Genomic DNA, 13,906 nt, shown 5'->3' on the forward strand with positions numbered 1-13,906 from the left:
TATTTGAGTGTGTGTGTGTGTGTATCTATAAAGTGAACATAAGGAAATTCAGCAAACTGTGTATGAAAAAGGCGCTGTGAGCTGGCCACCTGAGGCACAGGCCTGTGATCTTTGTGATTTAGGAATCTGGGTTCTGAGTTTCAGGGACTCTTAGCCCCAGGGCCTTAGATTTTGAGACAAGACCTGAGCCCCTCTGGAGCAGCACATGGACATGCGCATTGGGAGGACAGCTGGTGCGCATGCTCAGACTGGCAATGCAGCCCCTCCGAGACCGCCATTGCAGCTTCTAGGAGAGACAGGAGTCTGGAGCAGAGAAGTTGGCGCTGAGGTCCTGTCCTGGGGGAAGCGATGAGGAAGGGCAGCCGTGGGGAAGGGAGGCCTGTCAGGAAACCCCGCAAGGCCTTGTGTGCAGCGGGAACTTGTGGACGTCCTTTCTGGGGCTCGGGCCTGGCTGTGCCGCCCCGTGCGGCCTCCGCGGTCTTTGGGCGCCTGGCTCCGCCATGGTTGCTGTCAGGCCGGGCAGCGCATCCTCCCGTGCCTTGCCCGGCGTGGAGCCTGCAGGACGGCCAGACCCCAGCACACGGGGTGCAGGAAGCAGTGGGGTTTGCGCAGGTGTGCTGCTGAGAGGAAGGGCGGCGGGCACCTACCCTCTGTCAACAACTTGTATTGCTGTCGCTAACCTTTCCCATGCCAGACTTTGACCAAACCACTCTGTTTTGCAAAGCCTCTGTGATGGCAGTCCACACTGTTTCAAGGCAGAAAAAAAAGAAATCATAATAAAAAGGATGGGAGATTATGCAATGGAAACTGTCTCCTGATTTCCTTTCCTGTATCTATGATGACATCCTGGGGCCTGTCTCTTAAGAAATTAATCAGCTCACTGTGGGCAAGGAATCCATTGGCTCACGTGTAACCCTAGTTTCTCAGGAGGCTGAGATCTGAGGCTCACAGTTCAAAGCCAGCCTATGCAGGAAAGTCTGTGAGACTCTTATCTCCAATTAACCACCCAAAAGCCTGAAATGGAGTTGTAGCTCAAGTAATCAAGTGCTAGCCTTAAGCAAAAGATGTTTAGGAACTGTGCCCAGGCCCTGAGTTCAAGCCTAAGGACCAGCAAGTATCTCCTTTAAGACACTAATTAGTGTTGATGTTCTCTGATTTTATATTCACCCAACAACTTTCAGGGGTGTGTGTGTGTGTGTGTGTGTGTGTGTGTGTGTGTGTGTGTGTGTGTGTGTGTGTGTGTGTGTGTGTGTGTGTGTGTGTGTGTGTGTGTGTGTGTGTGTGTGTGTGTGTGTGTGTCAGGGGTGTGTGTGTGTGTGTGTGTAGAATAATGGGGCTTGAACCCAGGGCTTTGAGCTCTTACTTAGCTTTGTCATTCAAGGCTGGTGTGCTGTACCACTTGAGCCGCATCTCCATTTTCAGCTTTTTTTCTTTTTGCTGGTCAATTAGAGCTATGGGTCTCAAGGATTTGTGTGCCTAGCCTGGCTTTGAAGTGGGATCCTCAGATCTCAGCCTCCTGAGCTAAGGTTACAGGCCTGAGCCAGTGTCACCCAGAAACCTTCTGATTTTTTTGGGGGGTCAGTCGTGGGGCTTGAACTCTGGGCCTGGGCGCTGTCCCTCAGCTCTTCAGCTCAAGGGCAGTGCTCTACCACTTGAGCTACAGCGCCACTTCCCGTTTTCTGGTGGTTCATTGGAGATAGGAGTCTCATGGTCTCTCCTGCCCAGGCTGGCTTTGAACCGCGATCTTCAGATCTCAGCCTCCTGAGTAGCTAGGATTACAGGCATGAGCCACCAGCGCCCACCATATCCTTCTGATTTTTTAATAGGGCTTCCCTAAGAAGGAAAGAAAAATAATACAGACACGTAATGGTTGTCATAAGCAACTTGGTCCCCTTGATCCGCCTTTTTTGAACAATTTTAATAAACTGATATTTTGCTTTCCAAGTCTCTAGGAAGTCAATTACTCAGAATTAGTCCACCAAGAACTGGGAATGTGGCTTCAAGGTAGAATGCTTGCCTAGCATACATGAAGTCCTGGGTTCGATTCCTCAGTATCACATAAACAGAAAAAGCCGGAAGTGGCACTGTGGCTCAAATGGTAGAGTGCTAGCCTTCAGCAAAAACAAAAAGAAGCTCGGGGACAATGTCCAGGCCCTGAGTTTAAGCCCCAGGACTGGCAAAACAATACAAACAAGCTTCTTCTCTTTCTCCGGGAAAACACCAAATGGCGGATGACGCCGGTGCAGCGGGAGGGCCTGGAGGGCCCGGGGGCCCGGGCTTGGGAGGCCGTGTCGGCTTCCGTGGAGGCTTCGGTAGCGGCCTCCGGGGCCGAGGTCGCGGCCGTGGGAGAGGCCGGGGTCGCCGCCGCGGGGCTCGTGGAGGCAAGGCCGAAGACAAGGAATGGATCCCCGTCACCAAATTGGGCCGCCTGGTTAAGGACATGAAGATCAAGTCTCTGGAGGAGATCTACCTTTTCTCCCTGCCCATCAAGGAGTCTGAAATTATTGACTTCTTCTTGGGGGCGTCACTCAAAGATGAGGTGTTGAAGATTATGCCTGTGCAGAAGCAGACGCGAGCTGGCCAGCGCACCAGGTTCAAGGCATTTGTAGCCATTGGTGACTACAACGGCCATGTTGGTCTGGGGGTTAAGTGGGGGTTAAGGAGGTGGCCACGGCCATCTGGGGGCCATCATCTTGGACAAGCTCTCCATCGTCCCTGTGCGGCGAGGTTACTGGGGGAACAAGATCGGCAAGCCTCACACTGTCCCGTGCAAGGTGACAGGCCGCTGCGGTTCTGTGCTGGTGCGCCTCATTCCTGCCCCCAGAGGCACTGGGATTGTGTCAGCTCCTGTCCCCAAGAAGCTGCTGCTGATGGCTGGAATTGATGACTGCTACACCTCAGCCAGGGGCTGTACTGCTACCTTGGGGAACTTTGCCAAAGCCACCTTTGATGCCATCTCTAAGACCTACAGTTACCTGACCCCTGATCTCTGGAAAGAGACCGTATTCACCAAATCTCCTTATCAGGAATTCACTGACCATCTTGTGAAAACCCACACCAGAGTCTCCGTGCAGAGGACCCAAGCTCCAGCTGTGGCTACAACATAGAATTTTATACAAAAACAATAAAAGTGAATCAAGCCTATTAAAAAAAAAAAGAAAAAGAAAAAACAAACAAACAAATAAATATAAAAAAAGAATTAGTCCACCAAGATCTGATCATTCATTATGACTACTAGTAAGTATACTTTTAAATTTTAGAACTTAAGTTTTAAGGTAACAGATCAGACTATGGCTCTGAGCTTGAAGTACCAGGACAATGATTCCCTGACTGAGTTACCACCATGGGAGGGGGGACTAGACAACTCTCCAGGAGACATTCTCACTGATCCTTCTCAATAACACAAGATGAGAAATCATGGCCAAGTGATCAGGCTGCAGCATTACTTACCTACAGCTCAGTGTCTGCTCAAGCATAACATAGCAGGCTGGGAATGTGGCTCAGTGGTAGAGTGCTTGCCTAACATGCAGGAAGCCCTGGGTTCGATTCCTCAGTACCACATTAAACAGAAAAAGACAAAAGTGGTGCAGTGGTTCAAGTAGTAGAGTACTAGCCTTGAGCAAAAGACATCCAGGGACAGTGCCCAGGCCCTGAGTTCAAGCCCCAGGACTAGCAAAAAAGGAAAAAAGAAAAGAAAAAGGCAAAACATAGACTTGAAGTAGGTGAGACCAGCTAGATTGAGGAAAGAAGTTTGAAGCACTCGTGGCAGTCTCAGTCTGGGATCTTCATGCTGGCAAAGATGTTTCCAGCATCTTTCTTTGCTACTTTTTTTTTGGTCTGTGTTGTGCCATAACAGGACTTGAACTCTGGGCCTGGGCACTGTCCCTTGGGTTTTTCACTCATGCTTGGTGTTCTACCGCTTGAGCCACAGCTCCACCACCAGGTGTTTTTTTTTTGGTGGTTCATTGGAAATAAGAGTCTTTCAGCCCTTCCTGCCTTGGGTTGGCTTCAAACCATGATCCTCAGATCTCAGCCTCCTGAAGAGCTAGGATTACAGGTGTGACCATGAGGCAGGCTCTCTGCTACTGCCATTTTGTAAGCACGTAGTTTCAAGATTATTTGAATTTGTATTTCCTGGATGGCAAACCCTGCACAGCCCCAACTGCATCTACTTTTCTTTGTTTCCCACTCTGCTGATTTTCTTTTTTTGTTTTGTTTTTTCTTTTTTTTGGTTCCGGTCATGGGGCCTGAACTCTGGGCCTGGGCGCTGTCCCTCAGCTCTTCAGCTCAAGGCTAGCGCTCTACCACTTGAGCCACAGCGCCACCTCCGGCTTTTTTCTTTTTGCTTATGTGGTGCTGAGGAATCGAACCCAGGGCCTCAGGCATGCAAGGCAAGCGCTCTACCACTGAGCCACCTTCCCAGCCAACTCTGCTGATTTTCTACTCAGTTGACACCATAGAAATCATCGTGGGTAACCTTTGAACTTGAACAAGATATTCAGGGCCCCTGGCCAGTGGGGTGGGTCACCCTCACGGATTAGCTGTTACAGCCAGTGATTAGCGCTTAACCTGGTCTTTCAGAAATAACAGAAATGCTGCCAGGTTTCTCGGTTCCTTTAAATGTTGTGGACAGAGCTAGCCCTGAGTCCTGGCTGCAGGTTGGGTTGCTATGGGAGCAAGCAGCATCCTTGGCCACCTGCTCCTCAGAAGAACCCCTCCCTGTGCCAGCTTAATAATGGCACTTTCTAGTACCTTTCTTTGTTGCTGGCATAGGTGTCTCTGCCCTCCCCAAGCCAGCTGAACAATAGCCAGGGTCTCTCACAAATATGTGGCATGGAAAATACAGGCAACAATGTGATGGGGTTAGCTGTGTCCGTCGCTGGCCTTCATGACCCTAGGGGACGGGTGAGATTTTACATTAGACAAGATCAACTCAGAAGTGCCAGTGGGAGATTCTTGTCTAAGCACTGGGCCTGGCTGGCTTGTGGGGTTCCAGAGGCTCCTCTCAGTGTTTCCTTCGCCTGCATTAAAGGCTGCTGGCTACAGCAGCCTGTCCTGGTAAAGACACTGAAAGGGAACCCATAAGCGAGCAAAAGGGCCACAGAGATACAGAGATGCCCTAGCTCCTTGTTGGGGCTCCTGAAAGTGGAAGTGTACGTATGTGGAAGCCCTCACTTTAGGCTGCACTTGATTTGTAAACTAAAATCAGTGACTTGTGTTGCTTGTGTGCCTGGATTCTGCCCACCTGCACACTTCCCTGTACAGTTCGCCCAAACACCGAGGAGGATACAGTACACTATACTCACCACTCTGTAAATAAACTGAGGCTCAGAGACATGGGCCTGGCTTCCTTGGTAAGCAGCAATGCCAGCCTTCAAATCTGAGATTCCTACACTTGATTTGTCCTCTTGAAAGAAGAAAACTCTCTTTTCCTGCCTGCCAGCTAACCAGCTCCATGCTCAGTGCTCACTTCCTTTTTTTTTTTTTTTTTTTAAATTGTATTTTATTTTATTTGAGAACATACTGTACAGAGGGGCTACAATTACATGGGCAGGATAATGCATACATTTCTTACCAAGCATTGCAGCCTCCTCCTTTGTTTACCCTTCACTTCCCTTCCCCGCCTCCCCCCTCCCCCCACCCAATTTTACCCCCCTCCATCCCCCCAATTATACCCCCCTCCCCCCCCACACCAAAATTGTAAAGCTGGTTTTGACATGACATTTTGTACTTCTCATTGTTGCAACAGGTCTACCTGAATCCTTAAACGACTTGTTTGTCCCCATCTCCTCCACATGTTATACTGACATCAAATATAGTGAAAGCGGGGGTTACACTGTGGGGGAGGGACATACAAAGCAACAAAGAAATAATCTTATAAATGCATTAGAAACACATGCATGAAAGAAACGAAAACATTAAAATACATATTTAAGGGTTCATTTTCCTAACATCACATTATCTGGCCTTTTCCGCTTGACTCATACCTATACTAGATATTGCAAATAAGGGAAACCATGGGACCTATGCTTCTTTGGGCCTGGCTTACTTCACTTAATATAATTTTTTCCAAACCTTTCCATTTCCTAACAAATGGGGAAATGTCATTCTTTCTGATGGAGGCATAGAATTCCATTGTGTATATATACCACATTTTCTTGATCCATTCATCTACTGAGGGGCATCTGGGTTGGTTCCATATCTTAGCTATGGTAAATAATGCTGCAATAAACATAGTTGTGCTGGTAGCTTTAGTGTGGTCTTGTTTGTAAACATTTGGGTAAATGCCCAAAAGTGGGATTGCTGGATCATAGGGGAGATCTATGTGAAGTCTTTTGAGGAACCTCCATACTGCTTTCCAAAGTGGTTGAACAAGTTTACATTCCCACCAACAATGAAGTAAGGTTCCTTTCTGTCCACATCCCCTCCAGCATCTGTTGTTATTAGAGTTCTTGATTTTTGCTGTTCTAACTGGAGTGAGGTGATATCTCAATGTTGTTTTGATTTGCATTTCTTTTATGGCTAGGGATGTTGAACATTTCTTCATGTGTCTATTGGCCATCCTTCTTTCTTCTTCAGAGAAGCTTCTCTTTAAGTCTTTCACCCACTTATTTATTGGGCAGTTGTTTCTTTGAGGATTTGGTGTTGGGTGGTTTAATTTTTTTTTTTTTTTTTTTTTTTTTTTTGTCGGTCGTGGGGCTTGAACTCTGGGCCTGGGAGCTGTCCCTCAGCTCTTCAGCTCAAGGGGAGCGCTCTACCACTTGAGCTACAGCGCCACTTCCGGTTTTGGTGGTTTATTGGAGATAGGAGTCTCATGGTCTCTCCTGCCCGGGCTGGCTTTGAACCGCGATCCTCAGATCTCAGCCTCCTGAGTAGCTAGGATTACAGGCGTGAGCCACCAGCGCCCGGCTTTTGGTTTAATTTTTTGAGTTCCAAGTATATTTTAGATATGAGACCCTTGTCCGTTGTATGGCTAGTAAAGATCTTCTCCCAATCGGTGGGCTTTCTATTGATCTTGCCAGCTATGTCATTTGCCCTGCAAAAGCTCTGCAATCTTATGCAATCCCATTTGTCCAACCTTTCTTTGATTTGTTGTGCTTCCGGGTCTCTATTCAGAAAATTTCGACCTGAGCCAAGGAGACCTAGGGTTTCTCCTATTCCATCCTGTAATGTTTTCAGAGTGTCTGCTTTGAGTTCAAGGTCTTTGATCCATTTGGAGTCGATTCTGGTGCAGGGTGATATATAAGGATCTAGCTTTAGTTTTCTACATGTAGTTAACCAATTTTGCCAGCACCATTTACTGAAGAGGCTGTCTTTCTTCCATTCTATTGTTTTAGCTTCCTTATCGAAGATTAGATGGCTATAGGTCTGTAGGTTCATTTCTGGGTTTTCAATTCTATTCCATTGGTCCTGAGGTCTGTTCTTATGCCAATACCAAGCTGTTTTTATTACTATGGCTTTATAGTAGAGTTTGAAATTTGGTATTGATATTCCTCCAGCAGTGTTCTTTCTGTTGAGGAGCGTTTTTGCTATTCGGGGTCTTTTATTGTTCCATATGAATTTTTGGATTGCCTCCTCTATTTCCTTGAAGAATGAGGGTGGAATTTTGATAGGTATCGCGTTGAATTTGTAGATAAGTGCTCACTTCCTTAAACTCCAGTTCTGATCTAGAGAGAAGAAGTACCCAAAGGCATCTGTCTTTCGCACTGATGGATCTCTGCTTCCCAAGAGTCTGGGATGCTGGGGGGGCAGCAGAGGGCAGCCTCCTTCTATCTTCCTTATTTCACACAGATTTCACTGTATGTGCAATGTCTCCATTCTTAAAGAAATACTATCCCTCTTGTAACCCAAGACTATGGTGGAGCGGCATTGCTAATGGGGCAAGATAGAAATCCTAGAAGGTAGAGCTCTCTTTTAATTTCACATCCTTAATTCTCAGTGGGCTCCCTTTGAGGCAGGACAGATAGGCAAGGAGACCAAGAAATTATATTACTTTTAGCAAATAGCATAAGAGCTCTGTGTGTCTTGGAGACTTTTTTTTTTTGGTGGTGGTGGTGGTGATAGGGCTTGAACTCAGGGCCTGGGAGCTGTCCCTGAGCTTTTTCACTCCAGGATAGTGCTCTACCACTTTGAGCTACAGTGCCACATCCAGTTTTCTGGTGGTCAATTGGAGACAAGAATCTCACCGACTTTCCTGCCTGGGCTGGCTTTGAGCTGTGATCCTCAGATCTCAGCCTCTTCAGTAGCCAGAATTACAGGCATGAGCCATCAGTGTTCAGACTGTGAAATTTTCAGAGATAGTAATAAATTAGGATCTGTTGTTGGGAGAGCAAATAATTAAACGTTTTGTGGAGGACAGCTTGGCAAAATACATGAAGTCATGAAATATGCCTCATCTTTGACGCAGCTAAATATTTCTGAGAATTCCTCCGCAGAAAGTCACAGAGAGAGAAAGGCATTCTGGACAAGCGTGTGTCAGCACCATATGTCCATCAGAGGCCAGGTCTGGAAAAATAACCTACGTGATAGAATTATTCCTGCATGTATTCATCTAACTAGTAAGCAACTCTTAAAATGTGAAGTGCCTATCGAAAGGAAAAGACATTCTTGACACAGTAAGCAAAACAAAACAAAACAAAAACCCAAGGGTTAAAAATAATGGAGTAACCGAGGTAGGGTAGCATATGTCTATAGTTGTAGCTATTCTGGAAACTGAGGCAGGAAACCCACTTGAACTCTAGTTCAAGACTCACCTAGGCAACATAATGAGATCCTGTCTACACACAAATAGTTGTCCTCTTCATCCAACCAGAACCAAACTCAAGAAATGTTAGAGAGTCCCAAAAGTTTGATTAAAGTGTACTTTAGGAAGTTAGGAAGAAGAGGTCAGGTGTACTGTCACATACAAGGGTGACTGTAGATCATGACAAAGTGTAAAGCCAGAAGATGGAATTTGGATTGTTTTCACTATAAAAGAAATGATGTGTTTGAAGAGATCAGACAGACAGACAGACAGACAGACAGGTAAATAGAATAGTAACCATTCATTGAGTCCAAACCAGCATAAAACATATTAATCCAATACATTACCAGTTACCATAAAGTATAAGGCAGCTATGCAACCTGGGTCTTGTGTCCAGCATAAGGAGAATTCAGGTAAGGCACAAACATAAGTAAAGATGATGGAAGGGTTTAGTAGAAGAGGAAACTGACAGAGCACATGGCATAGACACACCACAGGGAAGATGGCAGTTCAGCCCAGCTCAGCCATCTTGGCCATCTACAGAGCTTGGCCTTGGGTTAAATAGAGGGAATTGAGTCCTTGAAGATGGCTTTCTGATTGGTGGCTATACTTTCTGTTTCCTGTAATGTTATGACACCAAAGATTTACTGTCCCATTCTTATGTACTCATTCTTCTGTCTATACATCCTTATTCTTCTGTAGACCTCTGCCCCCATATCCTTGTCTGGTAGGTTTTGGTTTACCTGCTGATCATGCCATCTGCAAGTTCTATGCTCTGATTGGTTACTTTACACTAACTCATACTAGAATTACTCTGAGTTAAATATTACACTATGTTATACATGGTTCTGAACATCACGTAATATCCTATAAATATGTACACTATATATCAGGTTAAAAATAGGAAATAACAATATTTCCTGAACAAATACTAAAAGGATATGCCCTAAAGTATTAAGTACTACTCCAGTTGTTTTATTGAAATGTATAATCATACAGAACTGATATTTGGGTAATAAACCTGATTTTATTTAGGTGGCAACATGTATAGAATTCATTCTAGAGAGAATATTAAGCTATCATAAAAACAACCCCACCTCCATTGCTATTCAAGATGGGTAATTTAGGTGCCAATTTCATCACTTCCTAGAGCAATGCATTTTCTTCTTCATAGGCAGAACACCAGTCCTGATGGTCTTCTTGTGTCTCCCTGACATACTGGCATGGCTTTGTCTTCTTACCAGGTTCCTATCATATAGACAGGGTAGCATTATGGTCCCACACTGAAGGCTGATCACCCCACATCTACCATTTTGAGAAAGGACAATTTTTAGAGTGCCTAAAGTCTATTGATTGTCTGCCTGCCTGCCTGTCTGCCTGCCTGCCTGCCTGCCTGCCTGCCTGTCTGTCTGTCTGTCTGTCTGTCTATCTATCTATCTATCTATCTATCTATCTATCTATCTATCTATCTATCTATCTATCTATCTATCTATCTATCTTGTATGCCAGTACTAGACTTTGAACTCAAAGCCTCATGCTCTTGCTTAGCTGTTTTTGCTCTAAGCTGTCAGTCTCCATTGGAGCCACACCTCCCTTTCCAATTTTCTTGCAGGTTAATTGGAGATAAGAGCCTTATGGACTTCCCAGCCCAGGCTAGTTTTGAAACACCATCCTCAGATCTCATCCTTCCAAGTAGTTGGGATTACAGGTGTGAGTCATCAGAACCTGGGTGACATCTTATCTTCATAAGCCGCCTATGGCTTGTGTCATCAACCAAAGGGTTTCTAGCCTACCTATTCTGTCCATGATTTCACGATGGAGGCAGCCATAAGTGACCATCTCAAAGCCTGTGATTTCATCCCACTAGACCCTACCAAAGCATTCACCACATGAGGCATCTCCCTGCCATGTTCTAGCTCTGGTCTTTTTATATCCTTTCTCCTTTTCCTCAAGCCGGTAATCCTAGCTACTTAGGAAGCTGAGATCTGAGGCTGGTGGTTCAGAGGGAACCAATGGAAGTCCATAAGACCCTTATCTCCAATCAACTACCAGTAGTTGAGCTGTGGCTCAAGTGACAGAACATGCTAGCAATAAGTAATAAAGCTCAGGGACCATGTCCAGGCCAGGTCCATTGCGTGCACACACACATACACACACACACACACACACACACACACACACACACACACACACACACACACACACACACAAATGAAAAGAAAAAAGCAAGGAAGAAGGAAGGAAAGAAGAAAAGAAAGAGAGAGAGAGAAAGAAAGAGAGAAAGAAAGAAAGAAAGAAAGAGAGAAAGAAAGAAAGAAAGAAAGAAAGAAAGAAAGAAAGAAAGAAAGAAAGAGAGAAAGAGAGAAAGAGAGAAAGAGAGAAACAGAGAAAGAGAGAAACAGAGAAAGAGAGAAAGAAAGAAAGAAAGAAGGAAAGAAGGAAAGAAAGGAAAGAAAGAAAGAAAAAAGAAAGAAAGAAGGAAAGAAAGAAAGAAAGAAAGAAAGACAGAAAGAAAGAAAGAAAGAAAGGAAGGAAGGAAGGAAGGAAGGAAGGAAGGAAGGATGAAAGGAAGAAAAGAAGGAAGGAAGGAAGGGAGGAAGGGAGGAAGGGAGGGAGGGAGGGAAGGAAGGAAGGAAGGAAGGAAGGAAGGAAGGAAGGAAGGAAGGAAGGAAGGAAGGAAGGAAGGGAGGGAGGGAGGGAAGGAAGGAAGGAAGGAAGGAAGGAAGGAAGGAAAGAAGGAAGAGAAAAAGAGAAAGAACTATCTGCACTTGGTTCCTGAGCCACTGTAATCTGTTCTATTGTTTACTGTTTGACTGACATTACTTGGTTAAGACCTTAGGAAAGAACACGTTCCATTTGCTTTTCCTACAATGAACTGGGACACTGGAATGTAAATCCTGTGTTGCATTCAAACCCCTGAGAGCTTCAACAACTGAATATGACAAGTACTGGGATGTTCTGCCTGAATGAAATCTGCTGAAGATTGTTTGAGTCTGCCTTTGTGCCACTGTCCACAGGGCACTTGTAGTGTTTAGACACCTGTGTCATCCTATGGAGGTGACTCTCCCTTGGAAGGTGAAGACTTGTCTGCACCCTGACCTGTCCACTCCTGAACCCTCCTCTGAAGTTTCCTTCCTCCTGTTCTCAGGAATCAGCTCATGTGTCTTCCTCTCCAGGAGGCTGAGCAGGCTACTTGCTTGGAAGAGGCACTCTGTCTCCAGGGAGATGAGACACAATACTGTTTTGGGCAGTAACCCAACATCCTGCCCAATCCCATCTGCCAGGTATTTGTCTGGGCACCCAGAGCGGCAGCTGACTAATATGGAATGAATGGAAAAGAGAACAACGCAATGGAAGATGTCCTTAAACAGCTTAGAGAAGAAGAGCGTGGAGTCACAAATGGGAGATGGCTCTGCATCTGCTCTTCTCTCCATGAGGCTTATCCGTTCGTTCCTTGCATTCCTGGACTTGAGTGCCCTCCAACCATGTCTCTCTGTGGCTGAGGTGTCTCCCTTGGTCGTGTAGACAATTCCTGTATTGCCAAGGTGACATCAAAGGCTGATGTTCCCAGGGCCATTGGAGAGAGACAGTAAGAAGTGGCTACTTACCACACACAACTTAAAAAAAAAAAAAGAAGCCTGGTCATTCACAGAATTGTGTTGAAAAACTCACAGTCTATGGAAGGGATGTATACCTTATTGTAATGGAGATAGAGGTGTCATACAAATGGATGACTATGAGGCTTGGAGCAGAACTAGCTGTTGTTGCTGGCCTCTTCACCACTAGATCTTTTCAATACCAGGAAAATGATGAAAACATCACCATATCGAAGTAATTCTCAGTGTTTCTTTTGCACCAAGAGTTCCAAAATGAGTTTCCAGCAGTCATCTTGCAAATGCTTTGGCTGCTCTGTCCTCAGGAGAGAGATCACCTGCCCAAAGTGCCTATTGGCCCTGGACATCACCTTAGCAACCAGCACCTCTGGGCTTGTTGGAGGGCTTTTGAGCTGGTGGGGGTGGGAAGTCCGTCTCCTCAGAGCCTAGGCCTTTTATTGAGGTATTGTCCCTTATTATAATGCCCTCTTTTCTTTTTCACAATAAATATTTATTATGTACCTACTGAATATCAAGTGTTGTCCTGAGTGAACAGGATGAGGTACTGCCCTCGTGGGGCTTATGTTCTGCTGCAAAACCTAATGCATCATAAATAAGTGGAGATTATGCAGAATATTGATGTAGGGAAAGGGCAAACATGATCAAAGTGACTATATTCCTGGGTGATTTGTAATCTACAGAATTCTCCCTGGCTTTCCATGTCTCCTGGTGCTTCACAGAATGGTTTTTAGACCCCACAAGCCTTTAGGCCTGAAGTGTAGGAGTCCCAAATTAGGTTTGGTCACTTGTTCCCATATACCAAATAAACAGACAAGGTGAAGGGCAGCGAAAGGAGATTCACGACATGGCAGCCATGGGAAGACAATACTTTAGTATGTGTTCAGGGATACAGACATTGGCCTCAGGTTAAATAGAGAGAATTGGGGGCAAAGGGTGAGGTGAAGTCTAAATACATCAAACAATCCCAAATCACTAGTATAGCTCCGGCTTTGTCCTTGGAGGCTTGTCCAGGAATTGTTACCACTGTATTCCTGGGCCCAAGCAGGCACAAGATGTTCCCCTGAGTTTTGAGCTGTCTCCTCTAAGATGAGAAGAAGAATACATAGCACCGTTTGAGGGGAAGTTTGCCTTCCACACAGGATGCTGATGATAGGAATTTGCTTTTTCCTCCTGCAACCCAAAGATGTTTGCAAAGGCACTGCAGCAGAGAGGAACTCGGATCCAATGGTATGGTTACACAAGTGAGTGATGTTTAGCTTATACACAAGGCCCAGAAAAACAAACAGCTTTAATGTTGCCTCTTACCTGCTCACCTTTGGAACTCTCTGCCTCCATGGGTTCAAATCTTGACCCAAGTCTGGTTCCATGAGGGTCTAGAATTTCCATGTTGGGTCAGGCAAAGCCTCCACTCACTGGGAATGAGTGTAAGTGAGAAGCCCCTAGAGCACTGGGGAGACACAGGGACCAACTGTATCTTGGAGGTGGTACAGCCACCTGGAGAATGGAGGTGGGGACAGATAACTGCAGAAACCACCAAGCTTTGTAAGGT

General features: G+C 45.6%; 1 pseudogene across 1 annotated transcript; it reads left to right on the forward strand.

Annotated features, from left to right (window-relative positions):
- The first annotated feature begins 2,215 nt into the window (after positions 1 to 2,215).
- On the forward strand, positions 2,216 to 3,165 carry LOC138808880 (small ribosomal subunit protein uS5 pseudogene; annotated as a pseudogene). The gene has a single exon (XR_011366634.1). The product of XR_011366634.1 is annotated as a small ribosomal subunit protein uS5 pseudogene (transcript).
- Positions 3,166 to 13,906: the final 10,741 nt, after the last annotated feature.

This window comes from Dipodomys merriami, unplaced genomic scaffold (assembly GCF_024711535.1).
Source record: "Dipodomys merriami isolate MVZ:Mamm:240054 unplaced genomic scaffold, mDipMer1.0.p SCAF_48, whole genome shotgun sequence".
NCBI lineage: Eukaryota > Metazoa > Chordata > Mammalia > Rodentia > Heteromyidae > Dipodomys > Dipodomys merriami.